At 34.5% G+C, this 20,190-nt stretch overlaps 1 long non-coding RNA gene and 2 other non-coding genes across 3 annotated transcripts; 1 reads left to right on the top strand and 2 right to left on the bottom strand.

Moving 5' to 3' along the window:
- The first annotated feature begins 17,055 nt into the window (after positions 1-17,055).
- On the top strand, positions 17,056-18,353 carry LOC141661654 (uncharacterized). Its single transcript, XR_012550074.1, has 2 exons — positions 17,056-17,234; positions 17,884-18,353. It is a non-coding gene; the product is annotated as an uncharacterized LOC141661654 (long non-coding RNA).
- A 1,462-nt stretch (positions 18,354-19,815) lies between these two features.
- On the bottom strand, positions 19,816-19,922 carry LOC141663152 (small nucleolar RNA R71). The gene has a single exon (XR_012551236.1). It is a non-coding gene; the product is annotated as a small nucleolar RNA R71 (small nucleolar RNA).
- A 161-nt stretch (positions 19,923-20,083) lies between these two features.
- On the bottom strand, positions 20,084-20,190 carry LOC141663139 (small nucleolar RNA R71). Its single transcript, XR_012551223.1, has one exon. It is a non-coding gene; the product is annotated as a small nucleolar RNA R71 (small nucleolar RNA).

The raw sequence follows: 20,190 nt of genomic DNA, 5'->3' as shown, positions 1-20,190 counted from the left end.
TGAAACAAGGTACAAATTTTTTACGCCCCCTTCCACAAAATAACAAGTTTCAACAATTCGTAAAGAAAACTATCAAAATAATAATTCAGTTCCGAAAAACAAGATACAAATCATTACACCCTTCTTCCAAAAAGTAACAAGTCTATATACCAACATAATTGATAAACCAAGATAGTAAATCAAAAAACATCTAAGTTTTGTCAAAGGCAGCAGAAGCAAAAGAAACCCCCAAAACAAAGTAGTATATATGAACAACCCCCACAAAACACTTACTTACTGCAAACACATAATTAACAACACATTATGATAAAAACCCTCAATAAGAAACCACCCAAAAGAAACAAACCAGAACAAAATAAACCCCCAAAAACAAAACATCAAACCCCCCAAAAAACGTTTCTTATATACATGCACAGAGAATATAAACAGGATATAAACCATAAAAAAGTGGGAGATAAACCATAAGAAGAATATACCTCCAGATGCTCTTTAGTGTTACAAAACTCGAGATGCTCGAAAACCTCAATGTTTAATTTGCTCCAACTTCCAGATGCTCTATAACGACCCGTGTATTTTGAATTATTTAAATATGTGATTATTATGGAAATTATTAAATAAAATATATATTGGTTTTGACCGCTACGTGTTGTTTGATTATTATCTAAGTGTGATTTATGATGTATCGGGTTGTTCGTGTGATTAATTAAGGAATTGTATTGAATTGTTTCACTTTTAAAGTGGATTTAATGCAAATTTATTTGTATGAATATTTGAAGTGTCTCTAAAATTGTTTTTATGATTTTATAATGATTATAATTATTTTTAGGAGCTCATAAAATTGAGAAATCAATATTTTATTGATTATTTATTTTTTAATGATTTTCTGATTTCTTTTACTCGTAAAATCCGTAATTAATTCCAGAGTTTCTCAAAAATCACAAAATTCATATTCTCCTAAGTTTATAATATTCTGAGAATTTTAAAATTATTTGAAAATTTTTGGGATTAATTTCACCCGCGTGTTGTTTCGTTTAATTGTTAAAAAGCGGATATAAAGTGCACTTCTAAAATTGTTCTAAAATTTTGAAAATTATGTTTTTATAAACTTCGGGATATTTCTAACATTTTAAGACTGTTTCCGTGATTTTCTGAAATTATTTTAAGTGCAGTTTGGATCATTAATTATTAAATGCGGATATGAGTTATGTTCCAAATATACTTTGAAAATTACGAAAAATTTATTTTAATAATTATGAATTATTTGTGATATTTTAAAAACTATTTTGGTAATTTTAGGGTAAAATTTTACCAATAAAGTTGTTCGTTATTTTGTAAAACGCGAACAAAATCGGTGACTACAATACGAACCAGGACACGTGTTAAATTCTTGTGGGATTGCAGCAATGTGGCAGTAACAAAATAATTCGAATAAGAAATATAATCAAGCAGATAAATAAAAGCAAACACAACCATCCCCTGTATCAATTTCAGTCTCATCTCTCTCTCTCTCTCTCTCTCTTTGTCTCGCTTCTCTCCTATCTCTGTGCTCTCACCTTTCCTCATTCGTGTACTCTCGATCCCCTCTCTTCGTTTCTCTATTTACGGCGTTTCGCCGCTCCTGCCGCCGGTACTCCGGTTTCCGGCCACTGCCATGTTTTTCTGGTGAGCCGCCTTGTATTTTCCGGCCTGTTCCTGCTTACAGTTTGATGTGTGTGCGTTTAGGTGTAAACTGTGTTGTGCGGGTGTGTATTTGTGCTGTTACCACCCTGTTCCATCTCTTCCTCGCCACCAGCATAACTTTTCCGGCGAGACTGTGCTTGTATCTGTGCTTTAGTGGTGATGTTGTGATTGCTGATGAAATTGAATCGTGGACTGTTCCTTTGATTCAAGTGGATATTCTGAAATTAGTTCGGATTGTTTATTGAATTTGTATAATTTGAATAATTTCTTTGAATAATTCGAACTAGTGATTATTGAACCATTCGGGGGTTTTTTTAGGGCGAAACTCTGACAGGACGCCTGTACGGGAACCGTTGGAGTTATGCCGCCGTCAGCGATGAACTCGTTGAGCTGACGGATAAATGGCAATGATGATTCTTGAGCCTAATAATAATTTGTAAATTTTATTTTTAGAATATTTGAAATAAAAGTAAAAGTTAAATATTCGGTTTTGAAATTGTTGGATGCATGATTAGTTTGGACTAGAATTGATTGATTGTTGGGTTGTGGTTGATTGAGACGTCGATATTGTGTTCGATGGGTAGTCCGATAAATAAAGGAGACGCTGCCCGATTTCCGGGAAACTGAACTACGTAAATACAGGAACGTATCCGATGATTATCGGGACATCGAGTGACTATATATGGTATATCTGTGTGTTTTATACGAAACTTGATTGTACGATGTGATAAAATACTTTACCAAATCGATAACCCTGATATCATAAAATAAGGTATATATTTTCCAAAAACGAACACTGAACCGATCTTCGAGATTTTTAAACCCTATTTGTTGTATGTGTGTTATTATAATATTCATAATTACGAGTCGGGTTTGAATATCGTTGGGTAAGAACTAGTATCGAGGATATGTCAAGCATACCTAGACGTCTAACGTAGGGTATTTCGACCCTGTAGGTTATAATCGGGAACCTGTAAGTGGACGATGGACTAGAGATGACCTGGTAGTCAGTCGGCGAGCTCAATAGAGTTTCAACAGAAAAACTTGAGTATCAAAGTCGAATCTAATGGGATCTAGTGATTGGACGTAAAAGCCTAAGCGGCAGAAGTGGCCCAGACTTGATCAGTAATAGTTATAAAGCCTTGTAAGGCAAGTATTTCTAAACTTTTCTTCAAGACATATTACCAATGTTTTCGAACTGTTTCATAACATGTTGCTATTATTAAACATAACTCCTGTTTTATAATGCAAGTGTTTTAAACTACTTACCCTTGAACCCTGATTCTTTCTTGATCTTGAGTCGTAAGCCTTATTCTTTGTAAACCATCCTTGGTTGATTCTCAGATATCAAATCACACCAATATGATACTACTCCCCAAAGTTACAACTACCAAACACCAAACACTAAAACAAAATTGTTTAAAAACACAGAAACTTTTATACTGCAACCATTCTTTATAACATCAAAGAACTATACCTTGAAAAATCACTTCTGACCTAATACCGGAGACTGATACAAATTGAAAACCATTTCTTATACATACCCTGAAATCCACTTGAGATATCCATAAGCTTCTTTATGCTTTTATTCAAGTGCTTAACTATCGTTGATTATGCACTTGTTTTATTGAATTATATCGTTTATTATATTGAACTACTTTAGGATTGGATAGTTTTTATATATGTGGACCAGATTCGTGGTCAGACCATATAATGGTCAAATTAGGCCAATGTGTGCCTTGGATCCAGTAATTAGAGCAGTGTTGTGTGCTTTCTCGGGGTTAGTGCGTGACTGATCAGCAGCCTAACCTTGGTTTTAAAACTTAAAATGAATATCCAATTCTAATGATGAGTTAAAAATAAACTTGATTCCTGTGAATCATCTCATTTGATCATTGTTTAACTTCAGTTATCGTTATCGTGACTTGCTGAGCTAGTTAGCTCACCTTTGCGATTCTTTTATATATTTTACAGTTGAAAAGAATATGGATGATAGTGAAGTTCCTCAGTCCAAGGTGCGGGCTAAGGTTCCAATCGAGTTGGATCGAGCTAGCAGAAGTTTCATGCGGTAAAGAGATAGTTAGATTGTAAGAATGATTTTATTATCAATTGTAAGTTAAATTAGTTGGGGTTTGGTATAATATAATAAATTAAGGTTGTGGCTTGTTTTCGTACTTTAACCTGTTGCGATCCGTGGTTTTGTGAAGCAGGGTCATTTTAAATAATATTTCTTATACAGGTTCATATATTGTGTTTGTGTTATGGACCCCAAACTTCTGACCCGGGTTTGGAGGATGCCACAGGTTTGTATCAGAGCTACAGGTTATAAGTCACTGAAACAAGCCTAGATTGTTGGGTTTGGGTAGAGGGTTAGGATTAGGAATAGGGAATATAAAGATAGGATGTTGTGAGGTTGAGTGCGACTGTATAGTAGGTCTCCGGTACGGTTTATGTTGCGATTCGGGATTCCTAGCTTGTGATGTGATTTCCAGACAACGGCAATGGCAGATCCTGATTTCCCGGTATCCTCTGATCATTTGGAGCCTTCCATTCGAGGATCGTCATCTTCTATCAGATTTGATTTACACCTTGTTCTTCCATCAGTATTAATGGTACTACCTTCCGTTATGACAGTTGCACCTCTTCAAGCTATTCTACGCTATTCTACTATCTTTTGATACGAGACTACCTATTCAAGAACCTCCATCTATTTAATTTTGTTTTACTGGACATTTGGCTGTGAGTGTATCTCTTTAGTTTACCCTACACCCTATTTTATACCCTCAATTTAAAACTTGTCCTTTGAAGCAATTGTACTTATGAGGATGGATGCGGGAGTCGCAGTAAATGGTGAGTATCGAGATACAAATAAAGGTGAGAAGAAGTTTAGAAAGAAGATTCAAGTGTTTCGGAGCATAGTTGTTACCAGATTTAAAGAAGCCCTTAGTGATTAGGCCACCCATGACTAGCTTGTGAAATGGATTAGATAAGTATTGAAAAGAGAGTTAAAGAAGATTATGGTTCTGGAGCTTTCTTGAAGATAATTAGTGGTGTTATGACAATGTGATATATTTATAGTAACAAGGTGATGTGACATCAACCGATTTATTGACTATTGGATAGCCTGTTCTACTTAGCTACTGCAACGATAATGTCAGGAATATTACCAGTATAGAAGCTTTGATGTGGAACTACAAATGCGATAACATTCGATGACAATTGAAGGGATCGTCGATTAAGGAAAACAAATGGACCCCATAAAGGAAAGAAGGTAGATTAAAGTGAACGGACTTGTATGTGATCGTTTCTTTAATTTGGTACCTTGTTATAGGTCGGAAGGGCAACAACCAACTCATATAGTAAGGACAACCAGATTTGTGATTTTAAAAAAAAAAAAAAAATTCTAAACAAGTTTTCGAAAAAGATTTATCTTACAAAATTCCTAAAAGCCTTTTTGAATAAATGAGTTTTAAATATTGGTTTTCAAGTTATTACTTGAGTTTCTTGTTTGCTAAAAGACCCGAATCACTTGGAAGGATGCTTGTTTCAGATTTAGTATTGTTAATTCAGAGAACAAAGTAACCCGTGATTATGAAGAAGTTGATTATTCCTAACGGTAAGGTGCAAATATTATTTGACAAGATTAATACCAGAATCTGCGTACAGAGTAATTATTCATCCAGTTGCAGAGACCATTAAAGTTTAAAGAATTTATTTGATTTAAAAAAAAAGGGGGGGCTTGGGCGTTATCGCAGAAGATTGGGAAGATTTCTAGATTTTTCTAAAAGAAGAATATTATTAACAAAAGGATCGTTATGTTGAATGATTCATGGTTATTCTAAATTAAAAAGAGGAAACTCGAACTTATCTGATGGGAACGCCATTATGATTGAATTATTAAAGTATTATACGTGTAGGTGCGATGTCAGGGATGCAAGACTTAACAAGTAAGAATCTACCATAATGCTTAATTTACGAAGACATTTCAGCGTACTTTCTAAAATTATTATATGGAACAATGGGAATAGGATCGAACAAGCTCGAAAGATGAATACAAATGAAATGTGGATGGTGACCAATGGTATCGTTCTTGCCTTCAATATTATAGCGTATATTCCTTTTGATTCTTAAATAAGTATAAACTTATTTCCTTAAACAAACTCTTTGCTATGATATGGAAAAGGAGGATATTGCATTCCTCTCAAATTTAATTGTTTCCTCAAGTTTTGCTTTCTGATTGGGACAAACAGTGTTATGGTGAGACACTTTATCGGAATGACGAAGAGTCGGGTGGGACGCCACCTAATCATGTGCTGTATGCTACATGGTATAAAAGACTGGCCATCTTAAGTACCAATGTGGTTGTCTCATTCATATTCAAATCCTTGTTTCTTCTCTCTCTTCAATTCTAAATTTTGTTGAATTGTGAATAATTCCAGTTGCTTCGTTGTACTGTCGTTCTTTGTAAGAGTTTTTCAAACAGAAATCAACGAATTATGGACCAAGCGGGCAAAGTTCCATCTACTTCTCACACACGGGAAGCAAACACGGGCATATGGCGAGAATTGCAAATCACTAACCCAGTCAGGGATGCACTAAGGACCAAAGGAATCTACTCTAATAAGGAATACGTCTTTGAGAACGAGAATATGCGGTTTTCCTGTGAAATATGTTGTTCAAATTACGGGCATGATAACATGGATGATTATGGTAAATACCTCATGCGTTAAAAAAATGCGAGAGAAACTTAATTGTTTATATCCTAAGGTTTTGTCGATAAGATGAATTACCCTGTTGAATTGAACAGATTATGGTTAAAAAGATTAGTAAGTCAAGAATGTGTAGTTGTTAAGTAAGTAAGTACTAATGGTGGAGTTGAAATTTCTGGCAATAAGTTGTGAAGAATTGATACCATGGAAGATAAGAGGATTTGACATTATTCTAGGGAATGGATTAACTTTTAAAGCGTGATGTCCAGACAGACCGTCGTGATGAAAAGATAAATCTGAGGACGCCAAATGAGAAGGTGATGAGGTTCAGAAGATGAAAGAAGGTAAAGAATTTGTTAATGATGATTATGGTGATCAAGATATGAGCATTATGGTAATTATGAGATAAATAAAAGTTAGAAGCAAACAAAACTTGAAGATTTTATAGAAATTAAGGAGTTTCAAGATATGTTTCCTGATGAGTTATCGATATTCCTCCAGATAGAGAAATGAAGTTCGTGATTGACTTAGCACCTGAGACGAAGCCAGTGACCAAGGTCTTACATAAAATGGCACCAGTTAGAATAAGGGAGTTAGCAAAGTAGATGCAAGAGATGCTAGAAGAAGAAGTGATTAAACCCAGTGGATTTCATGAGGTGCACCGGTACTAATTGTTAATAAGAAAATGAAAGTATGAGATTATGCGTCGACTAAGGAAAGCTTAATAAATTTACTATCAAGAGTAAGTATCTGTTACCTCGAACTACTGATTTGTTGATCAAACAGAAGAAGCAAAGTATTTTCTAAAATTGATTTAAGATTTGGGCGTTACCAATTGGAGATTGAACCTATGGACATAATCTTTAAGGAATATCTAGATGAGTTGTAATTATGTTATTTAAAGTCAACGGAGGACCACGCAAAGCATTTTAATGACAACTGAGGAGTCGGAGATGAAAGAAGTTGTATATAAAGTTTGCAAGGTGAAAGTTTTGATGATAGAAAGCATAAGTAATCAGTGAGGAGGAGACCAAAGTAGATCCAGTAGAAATTAAAGTTACTATGAATAAAGAAATGCTAAAAGCACCAACAAAAGTAAGAAGTTTTACCATGGACCGGTTATATTGCAAATTTGCGTAAGATTTCTTGAAAGCTGCAATACCTTTGATGAAGCTAATCAAGAAAAGCAAGAAGTTTTGTGAAGTGGAGAAGGGTGAAGGAAAGTTTTGCGAAGTTAAATGAAAGAATGGTTATAACACCTGTTTTATCAATTTAAAAGTATCAAGGAGGTTTGATAGTTTATAGTGATACTTCTAATTAGGAAATAGGATGTGTGTTGATGCAGCACAATAAAGCTATTGTATATGCATTCGGACAACCGAAACCTTATGAGCAGAAGTACCCTACTCATAATGTGGGATTAACAGTAATAATATTTGCTTCGAAAGATAGGGAAACATGAGATGTATGGAGAAAGGTGTAAGATCTATACGAACCATAAAAGGTTGAAGTATGTATTCACGAGGAAAAACAAAGATAAAGGAAAGCGATAAGCAAAAAGGAGAAAGCGAACATAGAAACTGTATCAGAAGAATTTTCTATAAAATTTTAGAAGCTGGAATTGGGAGTCAGAGTTATAATCCAAAAATGAGCAAGGATGGATAGTATGACCTTTCAGTCGAAGTTGTTAAGGGAGAGATAAGGAAATGTCAAGAGAAGTTAATGGATCGCGATGTTAGCGATTAGAAAAAGGAAATTTATGTGCCCAGGAGAACGATTACGATATTCCTAGGTTTTCTTCCAGCACCTGGATGCTATAAGTAAAAGGATTAAAAAATGAGATTCCACAGGGAATTCACAATATAAAGTATTTAATTTATCGAAGAAATGCCAAGATATACAGACATTTCAAGAAAAATAGTGATAACCAGGTATAAGAAGGAAATTTCAAGATAGATCAGGAAGTGTTGAACATGTCAAAGGATTAAGACGCAGTATTGGAAGGCCTAGTAAATAAGGCAGACCCAGGAAGTGGTTTTACAAGAAGCGAATCGTGAATTGTACCAGTGATGTTAAGGGAGAAAAAGGAATGAAAGTATAAGAGTATGTACTGATTATCAGGAGGTTAACAAAACAACGAATAAGGAGAAGTGATACCCTGTAAATAATTGATTACTTACGAGACCTAATTCAAAAAGTAGGTTATATCTCGGGGATTAACTTAAGATCCGACCTGAGAACATATCAGAGATTATGATTAAAGTAAGTTAAGAGCATTGCAAGCTCTGGTGATATTATGTGAAATAACAAGTATATCAGGTGATTATAAGGAATTAAGGATCATGGTGTATAAGGAGTACTGAGATAAGCAAATTGTATTTATTGATAACATCCTCAGCTACTCAAAGAATAAGAAAGCCTGCGTGGAATGCCCAAGAATTTTTTTTTTCTCCAAGGATCAGAAGGAAAGCAACTATGCGTTAAGTCTTCAAGAATGAAATTTTGACTAAGGTTAACAAAAGATTCTGAATTAATCCATTAACAACTACCTAAGCAAAGTCGTATGATAACAGATGCCTTATGCGGAAAGAAAGGATTGGATGTAATTAAGACCATCGAGGAGTTAATAAACGAATAGGAGATGTTTAAATATTTGAAAGCTACAGTTGAAAATAAGCACCGCCTATTATCCTTAAACGGAGAATTAAAGTGAGGAAGTGATTCAGGAAAAACTAGATATGTGGAGAAGTTGAGTTTTAAGGAAAACTGGGATAATCAGTTGTCATCAATGTCAGCTTTGGAATGCTAGTTTACCAAGCTTCACGTGAACGCAAGTGTAGGTGCCCATTTTTATTGACATAGAATGAGAGAAGAAAGTTGTCAAATTCTAAGATAATTCAGCACACCAAAAACATAGTAATATCGATTAAAGCAGCTCGGAGTAGACAAAGAAAGAAGACGAAAGTGTATCGAGAGAGAATATGAGTATAGAAATAGGACCAGTAGTATTAATACGAGTTTTACCTTGAAAGAGGTTGGATAGGTCTGAATAGAAGGGACATGCTGAGTCCTAAATTTAGTAAACCATTCGGGGTATTGATAAACATAGATAAAGTTGTTTATGAGTTGATGTTACTGTCGCAACAGTGTGTACATATAGTGCGTTTGGCCTGTTAAAGTTAAAAATAATAAGTATTTGATTTAAATTAAGTAATTGATCAGGAGCCAATGGGGCTCTTGTCCAAGTTTGTTTTGCATAGGGTGATCAATCCAAACTCTTGATCGTTAGAGGCGAGTCTTGGGAAATGAGTATATCTCTATAGTAAGTACGTTCGAAATCTTCAAGTAGAAGATTCTACTTGGAACTAGAGTCAGATATGCTTGACAAATATCCTCACAGGTGTAATTAGACCAGATTCTGAGGACAGAATCTTTTTAAGAAGGGAAGGATATAACGACCCGTGTATTTTGAATTATTTAAATATGTGATTATTATGGAAATTATTAAATAAAATATATATATTGGTTTTGACCGCTACGTGTTGTTTGATTATTATCTAAGTGTGATTTATGATGTATCGGGTTGTTCGTGTGATTAATTAAGGAATTGTATTGAATTGTTTCACTTTTAAAGTGGATTTAATACAAATTTATTTGTATGAATATTTGAAATGTCTCTAAAATTGTTTTTATGATTTTATAATGATTATAATTATTTTTAGGAGTTTATAAAATTGAGAAATTAATATTTATTGATTATTTATTTTTAAATGATTTTCTGATTTCTTTTACTCGTAAAATCCGTAATTAATTCCAGAGTTTCTCAAAAATCACAAAATTCATATTCTCCTAAGTTTATAATATTCTGAGAATTTTAAAATTATTTGAAAATTTTCGGGATTAATTTCACCCGCGTGTTGTTTCGTTTAATTGTTAAAAAGCGGATATAAAGTGCACTTCTAAAATTGTTCTAAAATTTTGAAAATTATGTTTTTATAAACTTCGGGATATTTCTAACATTTTAAGACTGTTTCCGTGATTTTCTGAAATTATTTTAAGTGCAGCTTGGATCATTAATTATTAAATGCGGATATGAGTTATGTTCCAAATATACTTTGAAAATTACGAAAAATTTATTTTATTAATTATGAATTATTTGTGATATTTTAAAAACTATTTTGGTAATTTTAGGGTAAAATTTTACCAATAAAGTTGTTCGTTATTTTGTAAAATGCGAACAAAATCGGTGACTACAATACAAACCAGGACACGTGTTAAATTCTTGTGGGATTGCAGCAACGTGGCAGTAACTAAATTTTTCGAATAAGAAATATAATCAAGAAGATTAATAAAAGCAAACACAACCATCCCCTGTATCAATTTCAGTCTCATCTCTCTCTCTCTCTCTTTGTCTCGAATCTCTCCTCTCTCTGTGCTCTCACCTTTCCTCATTCGTGTACTCTCGATCCCCTCTCTTCGTTTCTCTATTTACGGCGTTTCGCCGCTCCTGCCGCCGGTACTCCGGTTTCCGGCCACTACCATGTTTTTCTGGTGAGCCGCCTTGTATTTTTCGGCCTGTTCCTGCTTACAGTTTGATGTGTGTGCGTTTAGGTGTAAACTGTGTTGTGCGGGTGTGTATTTGTGCTGTTACCGCCCTGTTCCATCTCTTCCTCGCCACCAGCATAACTTTTCCAGCGAGGCTGTGCTTGTATCTGTGCTTTAGTGGTGATGTTGTGATTGCTGATGAAATTGAATCGTGGATTGTTCCTTTGATTCAAGTGGATATTCTGAAATTAGTTCGGATTGTTTATTGAATTTGTATAATTTGAATAATTTCTTTGAATAATTCGAACTAGTGATTATTGAACCATTCGGGGGGTTTTTTTTTTTAGGGCGAAACTCTGACAGGACGCCTGTACGGGAACCGTTGGAGTTATGCCGCCGTCAGCGATGAACTCGTTGAGCTGACGGATAAATGGCAATGATGATTCTTGAGCCTAATAATAATTTGTAAATATTATTTTTAGAATATTTGAAATAAAAGTAAAAGTTAAATATTCAGTTTTGAAATTGTTGGATGCATGATTAGTTTGGACTAGAATTGATTGATTGTTGGGTTGTGGTTGATTGAGACGTCGATATTGTGTTCGACGAGTAGTCCGATAAATAAAGGAGACGCTGCCCGATTTCCGGGAAACTGAACTACGTAAATACAGGAACGTATCCGATTATTATCGGGACGTCGAGTGACTATATATGGTATATATGTGTGTTTTATACGAAACTTGATTGTACGATGTGATAAAATACTTTACCAAATCGATAACCCTGATATCATAAAATAAAGTATATATGTATTTTCCAAAAACGAACACCGAACCGATCTTCGAGATTTTTAAACCCTATTTGCTGTGTGTGTGTTATTATAATATTCATAATTACGAGTCGGGTTTGAATATCGTTGGGTAAGAACTAGTATCGAGGATATGTCAAGCATACCTAAACGTCTAACGTAGGGTATTTCGACCCTGTAGGTTATAATCGGGAACCTGTAAGTGGATGGTGGACTAGAGATGACCTGGTAGTTAGTCGGCGAGCTCAATAGTGTTTCAACAGAAAAACTTGAGTATCAAAGTCGAATCTAATGGGATGTAGTGATTGGACGTAAAAGCCTAAGCGGCAGAAGTGGCCCAGAATTGATCAGTAATAGTTATAAAGCCTTGTAAGGCAAGTATTTCTAAACTTTTCTTCAAGACATATTACCAATGTTTTCGAACTGTTTCATAACATGTTGCTATTATTAAACATAACTCCTGTTTTATAATGCAAGTGTTTTAAACTACTTACCCTTGAACCCTGATTCTTTCTTGATCTTGAGCCGTAAGCCTTATTCTTTGTAAACCATCCTTGGTTGATTCTCAGATATCAAATCACACCAATATGATACTACTCCCCAAAGGTACAACTACCAAACACCAAACACTAAAACAAAATTGTTTGAAAACACAGAAACTTTTATACTGCAACCATTATTTATAACATCAAAGAACTATACCTTGAAAAATCACTTCTGACCTAATACCGGACACTGATACAAATTGAAAACCATTTCTTATACATACCCTGAAATCCACTTGAGATATCCATAAGCTTCTTTATGCTTTTATTCAAGTGCTTAACTATCGTTGATTATGAACTTGTTTTATTGAATTATATCGTTTATTATATTGAACTGCTTTAGGATTGGATAGTTTTTATATATGTGGACCAGATTCGTGGTCAGACCATATAATGGTCAAATTAGGCCAATGTGTGCCTTGGATCCAGTAATTAGAGCAGTGTTGTGTGCTTGCTCGGGGTTAGTGCGTGACTGATCAGCAGCCTAACCTTGGTTTTAAAACTTAAAATGAATATCCAATTCTAATGATGAGTTAAAAATAAACTTGATTCCTGTGAATCATCTCATTTGATCATTGTTTAACTTCAGTTATCGTTATCGTGACTTGCTGAGCTAGTTAGCTCACCTTTGCGATTCTTTTATATATTTTACAGTTGAAAAGAATATGGATGATAGTGAAGTTCCTCAGTCCAAGGTGCGGGCTAAGGTTCCAATCGAGTTGGATCGAGCTAGCAGAAGTTTCATGCGGTAAAGAGATAGTTAGATTGTAAGAATGATTTTATTATCAATTGTAAGTTAAATTAGTTGGGGTTTGGTACAATGTAATAAATTAAGGTTGTGGCTTGTTTTCATACTTTAACCTGTTGCGATCCGTGGTTTTGTGAAGCAGGGTCATTTTAAATAATATTTCTTATACAGGTTGATATATTGTGTTTGTGTTGTGGACTCCAAACTTCTGACCCGGGTTTGGAGGATGCCACATGCTCGAAAGCCGCTACCTCTACTTAATTTGAAGCTTAATTTGCTCTAATTCGGAGCTCTAACGCTTGAATTTGAATTTGGGCTGAAATTAGGGTTTAGGTGAAAGGAGAGAAAGAGACGGGGAGAAGATGGGATATGAGATGAGAGGTGAGAAGACGGTAAGAAAGAAAGAGGGTAGAGATGAGAGAGATATGAGAGGTGAGAGACACGAGAGAGACGAGAGAGATGAAGGTAGTGGGAAAGATGAGGGTCGCGGGAGAGATATTTTGGAAAAAGGGGGAATAAAGATAAAGTGAATAATTTGTTAAAATTAAAGGGGGAAAGTGTACTGAAACCGGGGGAAAAAAGACAAGTACATTTTTATTTTTTAAAAAATTGCCAGAGATAACCGTTAACAAAATCAACCGATGTCAAAGTTAAAAGCATATATTTGGCCTTTTTAATTTCTGAACATAGACAACGCTTAATATGTGAAACCGATGTCAGTATTCGTATTTAACATCGTTTGTTTCTAAACTGATGTTAAACATGATTTTAATATCGGGTGCATTACATGCCGATGTCTAAGCACCGATGTCGTATCTACTATTTCTAGTAGTGGCAAGAAGTTCAGAAAGAAAAGCAAATGTTAATAGAACCAAGTTGTGTACTTTTTGATATGGTAGACTTTTATAATAGTTAGGGATATTTTATTGTAAATGATTATGACCAACAGTACTTTAAAGTCGTGGTTCGGCTACGGCACGACCCTTATATACATACAAAGAAGAATTGGTTGTGATATATTTTATGCTGCAAAACTAAAAATGAAGTAAAAAAGGGCGGAATATATTAAAAAGACTACGTCATAAATGACCAAATACTATAATTTGCTGGTAACACTCATTTTCTGTTACAATAGACCCATATTTTTACGAAACTACAACAATACAAAATTAGTGTTACATTATCTTAAAAACTTTTGTTGTACCTTAGCTTAATTTTTATGTTCCACTTTCCAACACTAAATTGTATGTTGCACCTTGGATAGCACTAAGAAAAGCAACTGCTAGATTTGCTAAATTATTGAATCATAAATTGCTGACCTGACATGGGGACACACGAAGCGGGCCCATATTTTTATCATCTGGCCTGCCACATCCCGATGTGGATATACAATATGATTTTCGGTGGCCATGGCCGCTATAAGACTCTGACATGAAAAGTTTCTACATATATATATATAGGGGTTACTCCACTAGAAACCAATTTAAAATAAAAACTAGAAACCAAACCTAACCCATTAAAATCAAAACAGCCCCCGACCAAGCGTGATAAATATACACGCTCATACAAACATTTTCACTCATGTTACCAACAAACACATACAGTATATTTTTTACATTTGATAACCACCATCTCCTCTGACTACCACCAATTTTACATTCATAAATTACTCATGTTCTTACCATTGTTAACCTGCGATCAATAACTTATTCTCACAAATATCTATTCATCTACACTCAATCTCTTATTATGTTGATTAATATATCTCTGACGACCTTCATCTTCTTCAGCCATCAGAAAAACTCACCTTCATTACCTTCTTTTTCACCCAGGAGTATTTACTTTTGATTTACAACATACTCACTATCAATACCGGCCTAACTTCAAAAAATTACCACCACCATATCAAATATCAATTTGAATATAGTAAATCAATATAATCAAGTTAGATCTAAACTCTGATCACTAATTTGTATTACATAAATCACTAATTTGAATCATAGAAATCACTAACTTGTTTTACTAAAATCACAAAATTCTTGAACAGATCTACCAACGTTTTTATTCTCAAAATGACTAATTTCTTTGTTTTTTTTATAAATTCAATTATTACTTGAGTTGTATTCCATTTAATGCAAATAAAGGGGCATTTTAATCTACTAGAAGGAAGTGGAAAAGGAAGTACATGGAAGAAAGATATATAATCTATTATAGAAACAGTGATGAGGGAGATGATGAAAGCCTTTGAATAAAAGGTGGAATTGCCAAAATAAAATTAACATTGTAAATATCATTCTTTGTTGGAAGTGATGATACAGATATAGATTGTTGTATGTATATATATTTGGGTATACGTGTATCGTGTGAAAGGGGGTGGTGGGTAGGTGATGAGAGTGAAGTGTGCCCTGGGTGAAAAAAGAATAAGATGGGAGAGATCACAAAAGTGAAGTCTGGGTAAAAATCATGCGCTTCATTTTGTTTATAATTTGAAATTTAAATGTATATGATAAGTTTCTAGTTTTTATTATAATATTGGTTTTTATTTGATCATCTCCCTAGATATATACACAAATGGGCTATTGTTTGGTAATTTAAATCACTTGGCCCCTACTAACTTTTTAAATTTTCTTGACCATTTGGCCCAATAATATCATATCATAACTTAAAAAATATCATAGCAATCCTCCAATTGAATTTAGTTGCTAATTTTTTTTAATTTTTAAATACATTCAAATCAAAGTATGAGTGAAATATAAAGTTTAATACTACTAACATTTATATAAAGTGTCAACGATCATGTGCGTAAAATGTAAGTTATAAAAACTAATAGGGCACAGGGGCCACAGTTGTTGATGTTGCAGTCTTCTAGCACCCACAATATGCTGATGTGGTACTGCTATGCCTTCATGTGTGGGATTTACATGTTGGTGTTTGATTGCTGAGGTGGAAGCATGGCAGCTTTTACAGCCGTGACAGTCATGTGGGACATATGTGGCAGTGCAACGTTATCACATGCGAGGCCCCATATTAATGTGTCAATACTGATATGGCAGTATGTCTGCTTTTGCTGACATGGCAGTCACGTATATCTGATCTATTGATGTGGTGCGATGTAATCACGTGTGGGACCCACTTACTGATGTGTCACTACTAACGTGACAGCATGACAACTTTTGCGGACGTGGTAGTTCGGCAGGAGGTACACGCTAGCCTGTGGTTAACATTTTTCTAATGTGTCCTTGTTAATGTTTTACCGAAGCGTTAAATTTGGCCGTTTAGTAGTGCATTTTCTTGGTTTTGTGTTGAATTTACATTTTTAAGCATTTTTATTATGATCTGAATGCATTTTTATTTTTTTTAAAAACCTTTTTGATAATCCATCCATAGAAATGTTATAATCTAATTATTTTAGTGATCAATTTCTTTTTAAAAGATACTGATTTATTTGGTTTCGTCACAATGGCCAAGAATAAATGGTACAAGAACGCATTAGTATTAAAAATTAAACCTTAAACCTTAAACCCCAAACCCCATCCCCAAACCTGAATATTTATAAAAATGGTTTTCGATGATTCAACCATACAGATGTCGAAATATAAAAAATTTAGTGATACAATATATTTTTTTTTAAAAAATTAATTTTATGTTGTGTGATTTTATAATGGTGAAAGTGCGTATTTGTTCGAACTACTCCAACCTGAGTCGTGATTATTAATTTTGAAAATTATTTTTCAACGATCCAACCATACGAATGTGAACATCTAACAATTTTTTTGATGTAATATTTTTTAATAATTTTTTAGATTTTTTTGTGTGACTTCATTATAGTTAAGATGTACAAAATATCTAAATTACCATTTATAAATATAAAAAATTATAATTAAAAATTGCATATTTTTAAATATCATTAACTTAAATGAATTATTATGCATGTTTTTTTAAAACAAATTACAAGAAATAATTTGCAGGAAATTTTTCCCCAACCATATTATTTAAGCAGTATACTCATTCCCTCTGCAAGAAAATTAATCTAAGTAGACTTTTCGTATATTTCTCTTCCCCACTCTCACACCCATATCCTCTCCACCAGTCTCACACCCATCTCTTCTTCTTCTTCTTCTTCAACGAACCCTAAATAAATTTAATTTTGAATTAGGGAAGTGAAAATTGGGGGTTCTCTCATCTTCTATTAAATTAGGGTAAATTCCTATTCTATCTTCATTTGTCTATGTTAAATCATAGTTTTGTTTACAATTTTGATACCTCTTATTTAGCTGGTGTTTCGACTTTCAATTAGGGTTTTAATTCGAGGCACTAATTAGGGCTTTTAGTTTGAGGTAAAATTTTGGGCTTTGAAATTATGTCTATGTACTCTCTATGTACATACATGTAGGTGTGTCTTTTAAAAATAAACTTTTAGGCTTTCAATTGAGTGTTTGTGAAAACTGCAAAAATTCAAATATCTTGGATGTTGGTGATATTTTGTGTCTTTCTTTTATTTTTGATTTATCTTTTGGGAACATTTATGCATGTGTACTTGTGTTTTGTTCGGTGGTCCAATCCAAACAAGAATGCACATACACGTATGTATATATATGTGCCGCAAAAATTGTAATATCTCATTACTATGTTCAATAAAGTTTTAGGTGTGCATATACACTATCATAAAAGTTCCTTTCTGTTGATTGGTATTTATGAAACTTTATTATGCTCTAATAAGCTTTGAATTGGTGTATTTGTACACAAGTTGTTAAGTGTTTTAATTTGTTTTCTAGTGTTTTTGCATTTCAGGCACTATTCAGGTAATCAGGTGAATTAACATTGTTTTAGTGCTAATTTGGTGTCCAGGTGGTGCTGGAATAAAAGCTCGTGGAAAGTCGGCTCGAAGCAGCAAGATTTAAGAAGAAATCTGAGTTTTTCCCAAAAGGACGGCGTGCCCGCGCTGTGATAGCGCGCGGCTGCGCCAGGGTTCCACAAATGCAGTGCGCCCGCGCAGTGATAGCGCGCGCCCGCGCCGAGACCGAATTTCAGAATCCTGTTTCTACCACAATTATAAAAGGGAAGGCTTCCGGAATTTTGAGGGCTGCTATATAAAGAACTTTAGGTCATTTTTAATATATATCAAGTCAGAGACAGACCAGAGCGCAAGGAGAAGACGGCAAGAGACCTTTTGCACAATTCAACAAAGGCGAAGACGATCTAGTTTATTCTTGTGAATCTTTCTTTTGAGTTGCAACTTGGATGCTTGTTTCTTGTTTTATTGAACCTATATTCTTGTTTGTATTTGGTTTTATTTATTTGTATAAAGACTACGTTTTCTATATCATGTTTTCATCGGAACCCACGTTGATGATGAGTCCGATTATGGGTTAATCATTTTCATGGGGTTCCAACGGATTTATTTATGGATTTCTTTAGTTAATTTGTTTGATGCCTTAGTATGTGGTGATTGTATGATATTCTAGTATTGGTTGTGCATATTCGTCTTATGAGCGTCGCGAGCTTATAAAATAGTGTGTTAATTCTTAATGAAACGAAAGTGAATTAAGAATTAACATAGGTTCATGTATTTGTTATGCATGATTCGTAGGTAATTTTAACTATCTTACTTGCCTATGTAATCAAGATAGATAACTTGTGCTTAAACCTTTATATTGTCAAATTTTATAGACATATAGGGTCTCAATATAATTGACGCCTATTCAGCTTCTATCTCTTTTGTGGATGTCTGGTAGAATGGTACTCGTGCAATGAAAATTGGCGTTTATCAGTTTCGTATTATCTGATTAGTGTCATCACCATTGCATGCCAAGGTTAAGAATAATAAAGCTATTGAATGAAGTATTTAATGAAGTTAGAATCCCATGTTTGTCATATATCAATTCAGTCAATCTTATTCTCGTAGTTATTATTGTTAGCATAATTCTTAGTTATAAACAATCTCAACTTGTTATAGTCTTAGCATTGGATAATAACCATACATTGTTACTTAGGTGCATAAATTAAATAGTTAACCAATACAGTCTCTGTGGGAATGAACTAGAAAAGATTATATACTACTTGCGAACTTGTATACTTGTGTGTATTATTAGCGCGTGTTTAGCGACTAACAAGTTTTTGGCGCCACTTCCGGGGACTGCATTGTTAATTTATAATTTATGTGCTTTCCATCAGTGGTCGTTAAATTTCATTGACTCAGACATTGTTACTTATTTGTTCTTTGTCTGGTTTCAGGTACTCTAGCGAGGGTGTATGCAGACGCATTCGCGTACTCGTAATAGAACACTGGATAAAGCCGAGGAAGAACTTGTGGTAGTTCGTAGGGAATTTTCTGAGGAAGATAAGAAGTTAGAGGAAGAAGAGAAAGTTGAAGAGCCAATTGTAGTAGCTATGGGTGATCAAGCAGAAAATCCGATGGCTTTGGTGGATTATTCGAAGCCTAAGATTAATGACATTCAGTATAGCATCATCAGACCATCCATCAGGGATAACACGTTTGAGATTAAGTCGAGCACGATTCAGATGATACAGAACTCAGTTCATTTTGGGGTTTCTCCTACTGAAGACCCCAACATGCACATCAGGGATTTCATCGAGATATGCGACACTTTCAAGTTCAATGATGTGACTGAAGATGCTATTAAGCTACGAATCTTCCCATTCTCACTGAGGGACAAAGCTAAGTGCTGGTTACATTCTCTACCAGCAGGGTCTATCACCACTTGGGAAGATCTTGCTCAAAAGTTTCTCACTAAATTCTTCCCCACGGAGAAGACTGCAACAATCAGGAATGCTCTTACTCAGTTTGCTCAACAAACTGGAGAATCTCTGTGTGAGGCTTGGGATTGATATAAGAAGATGTTAAGGAAGTGCCCACACCATGGCATGCCTGATTGGATAATTATCAACTATTTCTATAATGGATTGGTTCCTACTTCTAGGCCCATGCTTGATGCAACATCAGGAAGAGCCTTGTGGGTCTATCACCACTTGGAAAGATCTTGCTCAAAAGTTTCTCACTAAATTCTTTCCCACGGAGAAGACTGCAACAATCAGGAATGCTCTTACTCAGTTTGCTCAACAAACCGGAGAATCTCTGTGTGAGGCTTGGGATTGATATAAGGAGATGTTAAGGAAGTGCCCACACCATGGCAT

Source organism: Apium graveolens, chromosome 5, assembly GCF_009905375.1.
Source record: "Apium graveolens cultivar Ventura chromosome 5, ASM990537v1, whole genome shotgun sequence".
In the NCBI taxonomy this organism is placed as follows: Eukaryota; Viridiplantae; Streptophyta; class Magnoliopsida; order Apiales; family Apiaceae; genus Apium; species Apium graveolens.
This window is presented reverse-complemented; position numbering and strand designations above follow the sequence as displayed.